This window comes from Eptesicus fuscus, chromosome 7 (assembly GCF_027574615.1).
Source record: "Eptesicus fuscus isolate TK198812 chromosome 7, DD_ASM_mEF_20220401, whole genome shotgun sequence".
NCBI lineage: Eukaryota > Metazoa > Chordata > Mammalia > Chiroptera > Vespertilionidae > Eptesicus > Eptesicus fuscus.
Window position 1 is genome coordinate 15261437 of NC_072479.1, and position 15256 is coordinate 15276692.

Genomic DNA, 15256 nt, shown 5'->3' on the forward strand with positions numbered 1-15256 from the left:
GTCCTAGGCTCTGTGCTCACAGTCTTCTTTTTAATACCCCAAATAATCCTACCAACTGTAATAGAAGGGTTTTATGTTCTCTGTTTTGTTTGGTTTTTACTTTAAAGATCAAATACAAGCTTGACAAAAGGTTGGTAAGTTAATGTTTGAAAGTTAAAGATCATGAGCCTAGTGTCCTCATCCTGAACTAGGCAAACTGAATATATTTGGAGTGTCTCTGGAAAAGATGAATAAACCACTTTCATCAGTCAAGGTTAATTTATCTCTCAACCTTTTTGGATAGAAGAAAATGAATATGTATTGAGAAACTATAGTGTGCTTTGCAATACATACAGAACTATATGTATTGAGAAACTAAAGGTACTTCACCTTTTAGTCCTCAAAGCAACCTGCTGAAAGAGGTATGCTATTTTCCAATAAAGTATACTATTCCCCTTAAGTCACCCCACTACTGGTTGAGGGAAGCCAGAACTCAAACCAGGCCCATTTCTGAAGTCCACCTCCCTTCTGCTCATTGAGGAGGTTGTCATTATCATACCTCGGTTCCCAGTAGGAAACCTCACAGGAGGGGAAGCTGTTTAAATAGTGTGGACATGCTTATGCCGCAGGACAGAGGGGGTTCAATCACCACCATACCTACAAGCATGGAAAACTTCTAAAGAATAGATGCACTAAAAATGAGTTGATACATATTTTGTGGGTGGTACAAAAGTTAAAAGTCAAGGGTAATTTTAAGAATAACAGAAAAAAACTGGTTCAGGTATTTGCTAAAACTTCAGAACTGAAAAACCAAAATAGGAAGTCTGTAAACTTTATCATCTAATATTAATAAACCTCAAGAGAAACTCTTTGAGGTTAAGACAGGGTTCCACATACCTTTCTTTTCTAAGTCTCATCGGGCAGTAGCCCTGTAAGGTCTGTATTGAAAAGATTATTTATAAATGTAACTGTGGGGTTCAGACAGTTTCTCAGCCCCTAAGGACCGTGGTGGGCCTCTAGCTAAGAGAGCTGGGCGTGTTACATAATTCTCTCAGCTGTGGACTCCTTCCTGCTGAATTCCTCAGTCCTAAGGCGGGGGAGGGCCTGCTTGATTGATTCCACATTTGCTAACAGGGACAAGGATGCTTGCCTAACTTACAGTACCTCCTGATCATATTCTTTCATGATTTAAACCAACAACAAGGACCCGGAGAAGCAAATGTTCCTTTTAATGGCGTTTCTTTATAAAGGTAAGAACTGTCTTCAATAAGGACACATGATATATAAATTGAACACTGGCTTTACCCAAATCCTCCTGCTTCCTGCAGTGGTTAGTAGGTAGATGCTGGTCTTGGGATGGAAAACCTTTCACTTGGGCTTACAGAAGGCCCCCACTCTTACCCCGGTTTTCAAAGGGATAAGGGTAGGGGCCTCCAGGGACCACTGTTTCCAAAGTATAGGAGTCTTTTGAGTAAAACATCAGATTAGTGAAACAAAACCAAGACCTCATCTAGCTTCTGACACCCAGCTTGTCCCAGTCCCTGAGAGCCCCTGGCTGCTGCTATGGACGGGGCTATAGAAAGCCATTTAGTAGTTGTCCCCTCTGTTGTCTTTCTCTTCCCTGCATCAAACACTGCTCCCTTTTAAAAGTTAATTACATCCCTTTACTAGAGGGCAAGACCTAAATTTTGTGCCACTGTGAACCCCTGAGGAGTCAGGGGTGAGGCTTTTTATTATTAAATAATGCGTATCATGTGTAAAGCACAAGATTCAGAATTGGAAAAAAAATGGGGGGCAGGGGGGAAAAGCTACATTCAAACTTAAGCTGATGCTTAGACCACATATTTATCTCACTTTCATCCACATATGTGTTCAAATATTAGGTAGCAAATTAAATCTTTTGAAAACAATGTTGTGAAACAGGAAACATTCATACTTGGGTCAGCGCCAACTATTAATAATTTACACCTTATCAAAGGTAAGTGCACACTCAGACTAAGACCATATGTATACTCTCAGTCTTGGGTAAAAGAGGGGCATTTTTAGACAACTGGCAAATTTAAATGTCCACAGATGATCAGTTTCAGTCTTTTCTCTTTTCCAAGGATTGCTCTGACTTCACCTGGTGGTGCCGCCTGTACCCACCCAGCACAGTTGGTGCTCTGGAAAGCCCAGTCTTCCAGTCTAGGCGCACGGGAAAGTAAGCTTGAGACCTCAACTGCGCAGCACTGGAGCTGGGGTATGGTTAGCATCCCCTCAAGTAAAACCGAGTAGAAGTGGAATTCCCCTGACTGCTGTTTGTTAACCCAAAAAAGTGTCCTTTTCTTTTTTTTTAAAAAAAGGCAAGCTTTTATTACTGTATTACTTTTGCACTTTAATTGTTTGAAAGACAAATGCCACATATTCTTGTAAGTTTGCTTTTATTTGTGATAGTGGAAAAGAGTCTCCATTACAAAGAAGAGAAGAATGAGATCTCCATTAGCAGCAAAGAAACCAGGTGAGACTGCGTTGGGGATGTGAACGGGGTCTGCTGGAAGAAGTTAGTCACAACACTAAATTCTCTGTCTCACAGCTTTTGTTTTCCCAAATCTGGCAGGGGATGTACATTTAATTTCATAAACGGGGAAAGAGGCTTGGCAAGGGTGAAAAGATCCTGCCTAAGTGATACGGAGAGTCAGTATCAGAGCCAGCGCTGCTCCAGACGTTAATGACCGCATCCAAGAGTGATCGGCACGCAGGTGGCTCTTTGATCTTTCCCTGAGACACGGCAAAGCACTGTCCTGATCCCTTGCTTCAGAAAAGTGGTGAACTAGAGCATATTTTCTTTGGGAGTTAAAAAAACCTCCAAATGCTAAAAGTTACTACTATTTAATAAGCATTAAGTTATGCAAACACAGATACATGTTTTGCAAGCATTATATATAGGGCTATTCAAGAAGCCAAAAACTAGTGCAAGTTAGTAAATAGACTATGGAGTACTCAAGTAGCTGGTAGTGTCAAATCTGTCACTTGTTATCCTCAGAGGTCTTAAACTAGTTTCTAAAACACTGCTTTGTGACAAACAGTAATGTGATGCACAAACACTGGAAGTCTGGGTTTGTAATAGCCTCAAAGCTAAGAACTTACACACGTTTAAGACATTTACAAGTGTATGTCATGCAGTCCTTTTATAAAGTAGAATTGAGTGTGGGAACACTATTTTCATGCAAGGATAAAAAGGCTTGACTTCACAGATGTTTTAGTTACAAATCCCTCTTGTCTAGTAAGAGTAAAAGGGTCTAATTTGTTAATATTAGGCAGCCTCTTATGTTTATTACTCCTCAATTTATGTAATCCACACTCCAGCAGGATCAGGTCTAGCACACAGCTGTCTGTCAATAATTACGACTGATCATGGATCCAAGTTAATGGAATTAGACTGTGGGAAAATAGATCTTTGAAACCAGATTAATTTTTTTAATAAATAGTGTGGAATTACTCAATATGGCTTGGAAATCATTGTTTTCCTCATAGAAAAAGAGTATGGAAATGTTTACCACAAACATCTATACTAGTATTAGAGGAATATGCAAATTGTCCAGGACATTGTCACCTAACGATCAATCAGGATGGGGGCAGGGCTGCGGCAGAGTGCTCTCAGCATGCTGCACCAGGGGTCTGAAGGGCATGGAGAGGAAGGGATAGGCAGTTAGGGCGATCAGGCCAGGAGGAGAGCACAGATAGGCAGTTAGGGGGATCAGGCCAGGAGGGGAGAGCAGATAGGCAGGGTGATCAGGCCAGGAGGGGAGAGCAGTTAGGGGGATCAGGCCAGCAGGGAAGAGCAGATAGGCAGTTAGTGGGATCCGGCCGGCAGGGGAGCAGTTAGGCGCATCAGGCAGGCAGGCAGGTGAGTGGTTAGGAGCCAGTGGTTCCAGATTGCGAGAGGGATCCCAGATTGGAGAGGGTGCAGGCCGGGCTGAGGGAACTGCCCCCCCCCCCCCCCATGCACAAATTTCGTGCACCGGGCCTCTAGTCCATAATATTTATCTTTAGGAAATCTTTACCTCAGGAATAGCTGCCTCCTGCTTCCAGTTTGTTTTTTGAGAAGTGGTCTCTAAATGGGGGGTGGGGAGGAGGGCGAGTCCTGACATTCCTAAGAATCTAGTAAAATCACCGAGGCTAAATTTAGACAGATGGGTAAAATAAGGGATTACAATAGTTAAACCCCTCAAATTTTTAATGTTCTTAGATGCCTTCAGTGTTTTAAACCTTAGCTTCATAGCTCAAAGCCCACTTTTGTGAACTACCCCCCGAAAAGGACTAGCAAACAATATGAAAATGACAAAATTAAAGTGACAATTTCCAATTCTTCTAGTTCATTTCAAGTGCACAAATTTAGTCTATGATAGGAATCTATAAAACAGTATAGCCAGGTCCTGTGGTCTCCTGAGTTTCATGAAGCTTGTAGCTTCGCTGTTGAAGGCAGGAAAGAAGGCCTCCACATTTTCTGAGCCTGAAAGAGATGACTGGTTCTCCCAACTCTAGCTGGCGTCTGCACTTGAGCTCAGAGTCAAATGGCGACAATCAGAACAGCGTAACCCAAAGGCAGGCAGCTGGCCTATCCTTTTCCACACATGCAGGTCTCATTCTCAGTGCAATCACAAGAGGAACTGCAGGAATTCACCACCGTAAGCATGACACGATTTCAGCACACAGCCTCATCACTGCTTACTTTAGAAATAAAAATGTGTATGTGCAAGTTAGGATATAGAGGTCAAGCACTACACTTTACTGAGAGGCAGGGGTGGAAAATCATTTTTGTCTCCTGGATTGTTCCTGCACCTCTCCCATCCCACCCACCCCCCACAAAGAAAAACCAAAAAACCCCTCCCACCCGCTCACACAATTCACCCTCCCACTGTGATGCAGCTATGAATTGTGCCCACATCAGTATCAGGAGCTGGAAGTCCCACCTTGTATTTTTCTTTACCTCAAGGTTATTAAGACAATTTTAGGGTCCAGTATGAGGAAGAAAATGTACAGTGAATGCAAAACTGAATGTTTGTTTCTCAATGTGGAAGATGGAAAGTGAAAAAGTGAAATTTATTTATCCAAAAAGTCTGCAAATCCTGTGTTTTGTCAGCAGGTGGCAGCATTGTCTGTGAGTTGGCTATTTCCAGTGGGGCGCTACAGCCTCCTCCCGCCGACAAATGCCTGCGGCCACCTTCAGTCTCCTGCCGCACACCCCGAAAAAGAATTTCCCCAGGGTGTAAGACTTAACAGAAGGGAATTTCATGTCGCCAAAAAGATGAAATGGAATTTTAAGACATCAGTGACACTACCCAAAGGAACCTAGGTGCTGAGCACTTAGTTTTTGGGAGCAAGTTAACAGATGCAGCCCCCTCATAAAGGTGCTGGGTTTAGCCAGCAGCTCTCTGCTTTGGTAGCCATGGGAGTGAAACATCCGCTCGTTTTTCTAAAAGACCATCTCATACAAATCCTGTTCGAGTGTCATATTTGGGAAGTATGAGGGAACAAATGGGGAAAATGTTTGTCATACATGAAGATACCAATTTCAATAGCAAGAGCAAAAGTGCTAGTTTATCACAAAAAATAGAAAGTGTATTGTCTGTGATGAAAAATTCTGAAGATTTTTTGAGGAAAAACAAAAATATTTTTTAAATTTTAGGTGTATCTATTTTTTATTATTAGAATTAGTATCTTTATTGCCCAGATGAAACATCTTTACCAAATCTAAGAGTATCTATGAAACTGAAAATGATTAAGGGCCCTGATAAAGCAGTAAGGCTGCTCACTTTAAAGTCCTCCTATGGAACACAGACCTTAGGAAAAGGCAGCAGAAATTAAAGAGAAAAACTCCCGAGCCGACTGGGCCAGATTCCATAAAGTACACAACAGGGAGGAAAGTCCTTTGGGCTCTTGCCCTCTTGCAGCTCAGTTGCCGCAGGGAATCAAAGCACGAACCCAAAGGGCAGTTGGGGCAAATACGGAATAAAAATGTGGAAGGTGGAGGACGGAAATCCCCTGTGGCAACTCCTCCCAAGTGTCTTAGCTGGATGAGGCACAGCTCATTAGCTCCGTGACACAAAGATCAGTTCTGGTTAGAGAACACGCGAAGAGGAAGGGTGAGTTTCTGGAACTCAGGGCCCAGACATGAAGCAAATTACCATTCCTGGCACCATCCATGAAGGTCTGACAAAAGCAGACAGTCCCGGGTGCTTCATGGACACCCCAGCTGCACGATGCCATTGTTAGTGACCAAGCCGAATGAATACAGATTTGGGGAGAACCACCCCAATAAAGAAAAGAGGAGGAAGAGGAATGAAAAAGAGACCATGTATCTATCATTCCACACGAAGCAGAGGAGGAGGGAGCACAGGGCGGGCGGAGGAGCCGGGAGGATACAGACACAGTACATGAAATTAAGTGAGGGAGAGTGGGGACCGGGAACCACCAGCCAGGCCTAAAAGTGGTCCTCAGGGTGAACTGGGGGGCTGCTCTTGGATTTGCAGTCTCAGGAACAGCTCGCCCGGGCATGCACATGTTTTCAAAAAGACAGGCCCTCTTTCTTTCATTGTCTGAATCTGACTTGAGACACAGATTTTGACCAACAGGCCGCCAGGCCGCCCAGAGGTAAACCTGTGATGAGGGAATGGGTGGGGGATGATGGCCGCACACACCGAAATGTCCTGCTCAGACCCTGCAGCCGTTCCTGCCCCACCTCAGCCGCCGGTGCTCCAACGCGCTCACGGCCGTCAGGATGAACGCCGAGTTTTATCCACCATCCCGTTTTCACAGGGAACTCGCAAGGACGACAGTGTCTGCACAGGGGTCCTCACACTTTTTAAACAGGGGCCAGTTCACCGTCCCTCAGACCGTGGGAGGGCCGGACTATAGTTTAAAAAAACTATGAACAAATTCCTATGCACACGGCACATATCTTATTTTGAAGTAAAAAACCAAACGGCAAAACACCCGCATGTGGCCCGCGGGCCGTAGTTTGAGGACGCCTGGTACAGGGAGGAACAGAAAGCGTTTCCAGGGCAGGCTCCGAGCGGGACCCTCACACAGGCCCTCAGGCAGCAGCCTGCTCCGTGGCCGACACCACGGCCAACTCAGGCTCCCGCACTCCGTCCTGGCCCAGAAGGTATCACTGACCGCTCTTGTCATCCCAAGAAGACGGAGATTCTATTTTCGGTGACATTCCCCGAAGCCTCACCCGAGAGCACAGTCGCAGATCCACACCGCCTGAGCGCTTATTTGCAGACTGGGCGGCCGCTGCTGCTGTTTTCTTAACCTTCCTCTGTCTTCTCCGTCCCTCCCTCACAAAAATAAAGGTGCCACACAGGCATCCATTTGCTCTCTAAAGTAACCAGCCACTTCTGGGGTTCTTGATTTCCTATTCCCACCTGTGGAGAGTGAAGAGGGGTGCAGAGAGGGCTGTGGTGGTGGGGGGGGGGGTCCTAGGTGACATGGACACACATAACCTGTAACGAAGCAAGTCTTATGGCCTCTTACACAGCACCAAACAGTGCCTTGGCTTGCCTTCCCCTTGATGGCCCAGAGTTTAAGCCCCTGTGCCATTCCCAAGCCCGTTCGTTCCCCACCCCCGTGTCCATTCGAACTCCGGAACCTGCCAGGAACCTGCGGAGAAACCAAGGCACGGTGTGCAGGGGCTACAAATACCTTCCCACCCATCCACTGGCGCCCAAAACAAACCCGCTAACGCTAATCTCCCCCTCACTGGCAGCTCAACAGCTTTTCTCCTTTAAGCCCCTGATAATGGTTTTACTAAAATCCCCCTTTGATGGAAAAAAATCCCAGCTGGACATTTCAGGCCTCTGCACAATGTACAAGTCTGCAGGTCTTTCCCTACCTCACAAAGGCCTCTAATCAAGTGGAAAATGTGCTGGAGGCCAGAGGTTTGGGTCTGCAATTATTTTTTAAGGGATTACTAGAGAAGAATGGGGGGCAGCGAGGACCTCCCCCTGCTTTGTTTCCCATGTGGCCCTGCTTTGAGACATACTGAGCCAGCAGTAGCTGCCCAGATCTTCAGCACAAGAGCCTCATCTCTTCCTTCTCTGGTGGAAGGATGTCATCTTTGAACACCATCACTTCAAAAAGATTTAGAGAGTTTGGAAGCAACATGCAGGTCCTATTCTGACCCCATTTAAGCTCTTATTTAGAAACCCACTATGGAACAGGATCTCCTGTGTGGGGAGAGCACTCACTCATTAACCTCTAACCCTGCTCTGTATGCAGAGGGGAGAGTTCGCACCGCGTCCATACACTGCTAAGATTGAGGGCATTCAGTAAGGCTTCCCAGGCTGTGGAGGGCAAAAGGTCATGTTCCCAATCTTGCCAGATATCCTTCGTCTTATTTGTACACATTGACCCTTCCCCTCAACACTGAGCAAATACCCATGAAATTCCTAATGTAAAACATGGATAAAAATATAAAATGCCAACCATTTTTATTACCCTACTAGAGGCCTGGTGCACGAAATTCATGTGCGGGGGGGGGGGGGTGTCCCCTCAGCCCAGCCTGCACCCTCTCCAATCCAGGACCCCTCAGTCGATGTCCGACTGCCTCTTGCAATCCGGGACCGCTGACTCCTAACTGCTTGCCTGCCTACCTGCCTGATCACCCCTAACCACCTCTGCCTGCCTGCCTGATCGCCCTTAACTGCTCCCCTACTGGCCTGATTTCCCCTAACCGCCTCTGCCTCGCCCCACACCCAGGACCCAGGCTTCCCTCCCTTTGGCTGGCCACAGGCACCCAGGACCCAGGCTTCCCTCCCTCTGGCTGGCTGCAGGTACCCAGGACCCAGGCTTCCCTCCCTCTGGCTGGCCACAGGCACCCAGGACCCAGGCCGGCTTCAACTGGGCTGGCCGCAGCCGCAGGGGGCCGTGGGCGGGTGGCTTCGCCTGGGCCACAGCCGCAGCCACTGGCACCTTGGACTGCAGGGCAGGCGGCTTGTCTCTCTCCTGGGCTGCAGCTGCAGGAGCTGGCGCCCAGGACCATGGAGCGGGCGGCTCGTCCCTCTCTCAGGCCACAGACGCAGGCGCAGCCGCTGGCTCCCGGGACCACAGAGCGTGCGGCTTGTCCCTCTCCCAGGACACAGGCTCAGACACAGCCGCTGGCACCTGGGTCCATGGGGCGGGCAGCTTGTCCCTCTCCCGGGCCTCAGCCTGGCTGGTCCCCATTCCTCTCTCCCCAGTGTTGAGTGTCTGAGCCATTATGGCGTGAGGGTGTGATGACTATTTGCATATTAGCTCTTTATTATATAGGATTTGGAATCTTTGTTTAAAAATGTGCACTATGGGAGGGCGTCTATCTTCTCTGTGTATCATGAAGGACCACCTTTGATGTCATTTATACACAAGTGTTCATGAAGGATTAACTGATAATGATGAACATTTCAGGTTGGTCCTAAGTTCTCATCATTCTCTTTCAGCACATAGACTGCTCATTCTTCTAAATCCACCTGGTTAGTGATGTATGCAAATACCCAGTAAAAAGGAAATGATTACAAATTCCTAAACTCATTCTGGGATGATCAAGGATTAGGCAGTTCAGCTCTGAAAGTTAGAAGTCAGCATATATTTCAAAATAAATACCAAGCTTTCTTCAAAGTCCCTAATATACCTTTGGTCAAAAACAACAACAACAAAAACTCCCTAAAAAATTCCAAAACACCAACTCTAGTCTGCTTTCATCTGTACGAATACTTCATTGACATATTTACCTTATTAAGTTTTCAGTTTTCCCTCAGAAGAACCCTAAACAATTGAGAACTGGACGGAGAGAAGCATACTTATTACATTTAATACATTACATTTAATACTTAATGCAAATATCGTGTTAGTGTTTTATTATGTTGACCTTCATACTTCTTTTGGTGGGTGTTATTGGAGGAAGGGACCAGATAGTTGCCCCCAAAAAAGCAAGTGAGGGTGGATCCCCTGGAGTCCTCTTCCCAAATAATGACAGAGAGGTTTGCTGAATCACTTCTGCTGTTTATCAAGATGTGGTGACAGCTTTCTCCAGGAGGGAATAAACCTCATCCTACTTTAGGTGAAGATATTCTTCTTTAGAAAGATGAACTGAAACATTCAAGGGCACCAAAGGACACAGTGGACTACCTCTGCTGGGGCCCGACTTGAGATAAGTCTGCCTTACAGGAGAGTTGCTCCAAGCTTCTCTCCGGACACACTTCCTGTGTCACTGCTCAGCTGCCTACTTACTTATCACCACTATTTTGGTGTTCATCACTATTCTAATACTTCTCCGCCCTTTTTACAAACTATATTGAACAAAATACCATTTGTTTCAGAAGTCATTCTTCCTACCAACAACAACTTGGGAAAGAGTAAAATAGTAATTTGGAAGCAATAACTGAATAAAATAGTGACAACAATGCATCTCAGATTTTTCAGGGCAGTGGGAAATTTTAGTACTTTGGAAAGTAAACATCTTCCAGACTCTCATTAGATCATACAGGTATCTAAAAACCAACTTAAGACCAACTTCCTTAATTTTCCATTCAAAAAACAAGATGAACATAGTATAGAATTAAGAAGTATGAAGTATGGATTTCCATTTCAAATTAACTAAGGAAATTTTATTCAAGGTCTAAAGGGAGAATGAAATTATATCTTGAGGTTGAAATGCTATCAGTCCTTAGCTCATTGTGTCCAACTGGCATACCTAAAATAGTTGGGAAATGCCCTTGAGTCCACAAAAAAGACATGCAATATTTTGTCTCCAGACTGCACAAAGTGGGGTCACCTACAGGGAGAAAGGGAGCCTCACTTCTCTGTAGTGCTTTTCCTAGCTCCTTCTTTCATGCTCTTGATAACCAAAGGCTACACCCAACTCCTGCTCAAGTTGCGTCTGTTGCATCACTGAGTATTTCTGAAATTCTCTGTTCACTCATGCACGTACTTGTCTGGGTCACCTAACTCTCTAGACCGCCATCTCCATGCCTAACACCTGCAGGCTCTCCCAGGAATGGCTGCACTGCAGAGTCTGGCTCTCTGCTTCCCCCGAGCTGCCCTCCAAATTCATCCCCAGAACCTCCCAATCTTCCAAGCTCATGGAAGCCAGATGAGTGATAATTGTCATTATTGTATTTGATTGGCAATCTCTACACCACAGTTTTTAAATAACAATTTTTACTAAAATATGCCTGCCTATTTAAGGCTGTTCTTAAAAGTGATACATAAACCCTTATTTCAAAAAAATCTTATTAAAAACAATCATCCAGAATAGAAAAATTTGGATGACAAGGCAAAATTGCCCTTCAGTCCTCATGAAATACCACTTCCTTCCCTTGAGGTGCCTCAGGTGACAGAGTGGGCTGGGTCCATTTGGACCCAACTCCAGCTTTGAGTGGCCAACAATGGTGACAAATGCCCCAAATTTGGATCTGGTACAGAATCTTGTAATGACGTGTATAGTATCTTGAAATTAAGCATTTGTCAGCATAAGTTAAGCTCCCAATGGATCTATGGTAATTGGGCAACATTAAAAATATCTCTCCCCAGGTCTCCTGCTTAAGAAATCTCTTCAAGTTCCTCTCTGGGAACCCTGTGAGTCTATCTGCATAGTCCGACAGTCAAGTGGCAGGACTGATAAGCTTGTGCTTGGCTCTATCAGTTAGAGAGTTAAAACTACTTTAGGAGCCTATAAATATGCTAACAAATAAATATTCCTCTTGACCAATCCAATCAACCCTCGTTCACAATCACAAAATCTTGCTGGTTTATTGGGAATAATTGCTAACTAATAGTTAAAATGCTAGAGTTTATGAATGACTTTTTAAAAACGCAAATTCGTGTGGATTCAAGGCTGTCTTTCACTTAGTAAATATTTATTTGGCATCTATTACAGACTGGAGTCCTGTGCCAGGGCTGCGACACAGAGGAACGTCTTACACCTACTTGCAGAGGTCTGCGTTCTTGAGTGGGAGAGAAAGAAGCAGAGTTTCACTGGGAACGGCTCCCAACCCACAGCCTGATTTATCTGCGCCGCAGCCTGTAATCTAGATATGCCCATGGGAGTGTGTCCCATGTGTGTTTTAGAAAAAAAAAAAAAAAAAAGACAAGTTGGAGTTGCTGTTTTACCAAGTTCTCAGTGCAGGAGGGAACCAGCCAGTGGCGGATAAGGAGGCAAAACCAAGGTTTATATAAACACAATACTAATCTCCCTCTAACTTCCCCAGAGGGTGACAGCCCGATCCTATTCCAAGCCTGAACGCTGGCCTCATGGTCTCTCCCCCACCTCCTCCAGGCTCCCTAGCTGTCAATTTCAATCTGACTCCCCGGGTACTGAGTGAGAGGCTATACCAACCCAATGGCCGGCACGCCCCCCGCCCTGCCCCCCCGTCACTGGAACTGCCAACCTGCCTTTGCCGGTCAGTCAGCTCAGCCTGTCTGGACTTTATCAGCGTAGCACAAGCTAAAAGTTTCCAAGGCAGGTCTACCCAAACCAGGTCCTTGACGGAAATGAGTACCGGGGTGGGCAAAAGTAGGTTTACAGTTGTGAGTATGAGTTTATTCTTGTATTATTATTTATTAATTACTGAATTATTTACTTGTATTCAACTATTAACCTACTTTTTGCCCATCCCTGTATTCAAATTATTTTCTGCTTCATGTCAGATAATTTTATTTTATTAGAAAAAGAGTCTGAGAAGAAAAGGAAATATTTAAGGAAATATTCCCCCTGCTGTTCAAAACTAGTTAAATGTAAACAGAAAAAAACCTGTTGGGCTGCGTATGATTTGTCATGGGCGTCTCAGCGCTGACACCAACGCCGGCAGGCTTCACAGCCAGGGAAGTCCCGCCCGAGACAGGACCTTTTCCACCCAAGAGCCTGCAAAGGGAGAAAGTTTGTGCCCAACCTGCAGACCACTCTGCAATGATTCCCCAGGACCTAAGCACAGACAGTTCCTCAAAGACACTGCCACAGAGATGGGACCCCTCATCACGCTTCCTCAGCGTACACATGAAAACCAATCGCACACACTCCACTCACTGTCTGCCTCCTGAGAAGCCACCAGGTGCCTTCGTAAGCTCCCATGAATGTCAGCTCCAGACACGGACACAGAGCATGGACCGGCGCCAACTGCCACTCCAGGAGCAAGGGCTCGGCGTGCTGGGGTGAAGAGGAGAGTCCTACTGAGCACTGATAGACTGGAGGCTGCGAGCACAGTATTCTCACTGACCAATGAGGAGGAGGACTTCTTCCCCAGGGGATCCTGTGGGCACAGTGTCAGTATTTACTCAAAGTACCATTAACCCTAGCCATACACAAAGATCTATGCTTATGGCTAGAATATTCAGAGCCAGAGAAAGAGGGAGGGAGGGAGGGCGGGAGAGCGGGAGGGAGGGAGGAGGAGGAAGGAAGGAGAAGGAAGAAGGAAAGAAGGAAGGAAGGAAGGAAGGAAGGAAGGAAGGAAGGAAGGAAGGAAGGAAGGAAGGAAGGAAGGAAGGGATTTCTCTTTGTTCAACTCTTAATCAGCATCTCCTGAGAAACTGAACTACTTTTATCTCAAAGTGAAATAAAGGAATCCCAGTGAGCAAAGGAGGATAAAGCTGTGGGGGATGTTTATTTTCATTTTAATAGTTTTTCTCCTTTGGGGTTTTGCTTATCTGTCTATATATGTCCCTAGAAAATATTATTCTTAGAGTCCAGAGTCTGTTCACATTTGTTTGTACAGATTTTTAAAGGGCAAATAAAAGACAAGCCGAGATACTTTTGTTATGTACTGTTGTAGTCAAATGATGAGTTTAGACCTTTCCCATCCAGTTCAGGACCAATTTGTTTATCATTACTGGCCAAAAAGTACTTTTTTGAAATACACTATTAAGTTCATCAAAGATGACTTGGAAAAGAAGGCCCAACTTTCCCAATGAACTCCTACCAAAACCTTTCCAAGGGACTGTGACCGGACCCAGTCCCTAAGTAAGGCAGGACCCTGCTGATGCACATGGCTATGTCCCCAAAGCTCTCTGCCTATATCCAACCTTCAGCTCAGGCACAAGGCGGGACTGCAAGGCCTCATGTGGCTTATTATCACCGATGCTCTGGGATCCTCGAGGCCCTGAACTGCAGATGCCTCAGAAGAAGGTTCTAAAGACTCCTTTGCTACCCAGCTGATGTGCACTTCTCAGCTCTCAACTGCACTCACTGTCCCTGCCTCCGCAGGCACCTCCTCCTGCCACCAGCTTTAACTTATCCAGCGCCTCATTCACACCACAGTTTCTTCCGGTGGGTCTTGGGTGGCCTGCATAGGATTTACTGTGTGCCTGCTAGAAATGCATTTTTCAGGGGGGGTGGTGTTCCCAAACTCTCTACTCTATCCCCAGAGATTCCTTCCTAAAAATGTAACCAGATCATATTGCTTGCTATCCTGCTTAAAAACCTTCACTAGCTTTTGCATAAACAATAAAGTCTCAACTATTTACAACAGCGTACGCCTTCAATATCCCATTACTCCCCACTTTTTTGTGTCCTGTGCATGTTGTACCCCCAGGCCTACAATATTCTTCCCTCCCTGTTTGATTGGAGAATTCTTCCTACCCTTCAAGGCCTGACTCAAATGAACTCCAAAAATCTTCTATTACTTTCTCCTGTGTGGCCCCGAAACAAGTTGTCTGAGGCTCTGGTATTAGTACTCCTGGCACTGCACTGTAAGCTTTTAAAATATATATATATATATGTATATACACACACACACACACACACTGAGTGGCCAGATTATTATGATCTCTGAATGCAAAATAATCTGGCCACTCAGTGTGTGTGTGTGTGTGTGTGTGTGTGTGTGTGTGTATTAGAGGCCCGGTGCATGAATTCGTGCATGGATGGGGTCCGGCCAGCCTGGCCAGGGGGAGGGGACATGGGCGGTTGGCCGGCCTGTCTGCTGGTCGAACTCCTGGTCGAGGGGACAATTTGCATATTAGCCTTTTATTATATAGGCTATACACTGAGTGGCCAGATTATTATGTGTTCAGAGATCATTATAATCTGGCCACTCAGTGTGTATACACACACACACACACACACACACACACACACACACACACACACTAGTGGCCCGGTGCACGAAATTTGTGCACGAAGGGGGGGTTCCCTCAGCCCAGCCTGCACCCTCTCCAATAGGGGACCCCTTGGGGGATGTCCGACTGCCGGTTTAGGCCCGATCTCCCTGTGGAATTGGGCCTAAACCGGCAGTTGGACATCCCTCTCACAATCTGGGACCTCTGG

The 15256-nt window shown here is 45.8% G+C and overlaps 1 protein-coding gene across 1 annotated transcript in view; it reads right to left on the minus strand.

Annotated features, from left to right (window-relative positions):
- WNT5B (Wnt family member 5B) overlaps positions 1 to 15256 on the minus strand; it is a 147570-nt gene that overhangs the window by 87969 nt on the left and 44345 nt on the right. The gene's annotated exons all lie outside the window — the stretch shown is intronic.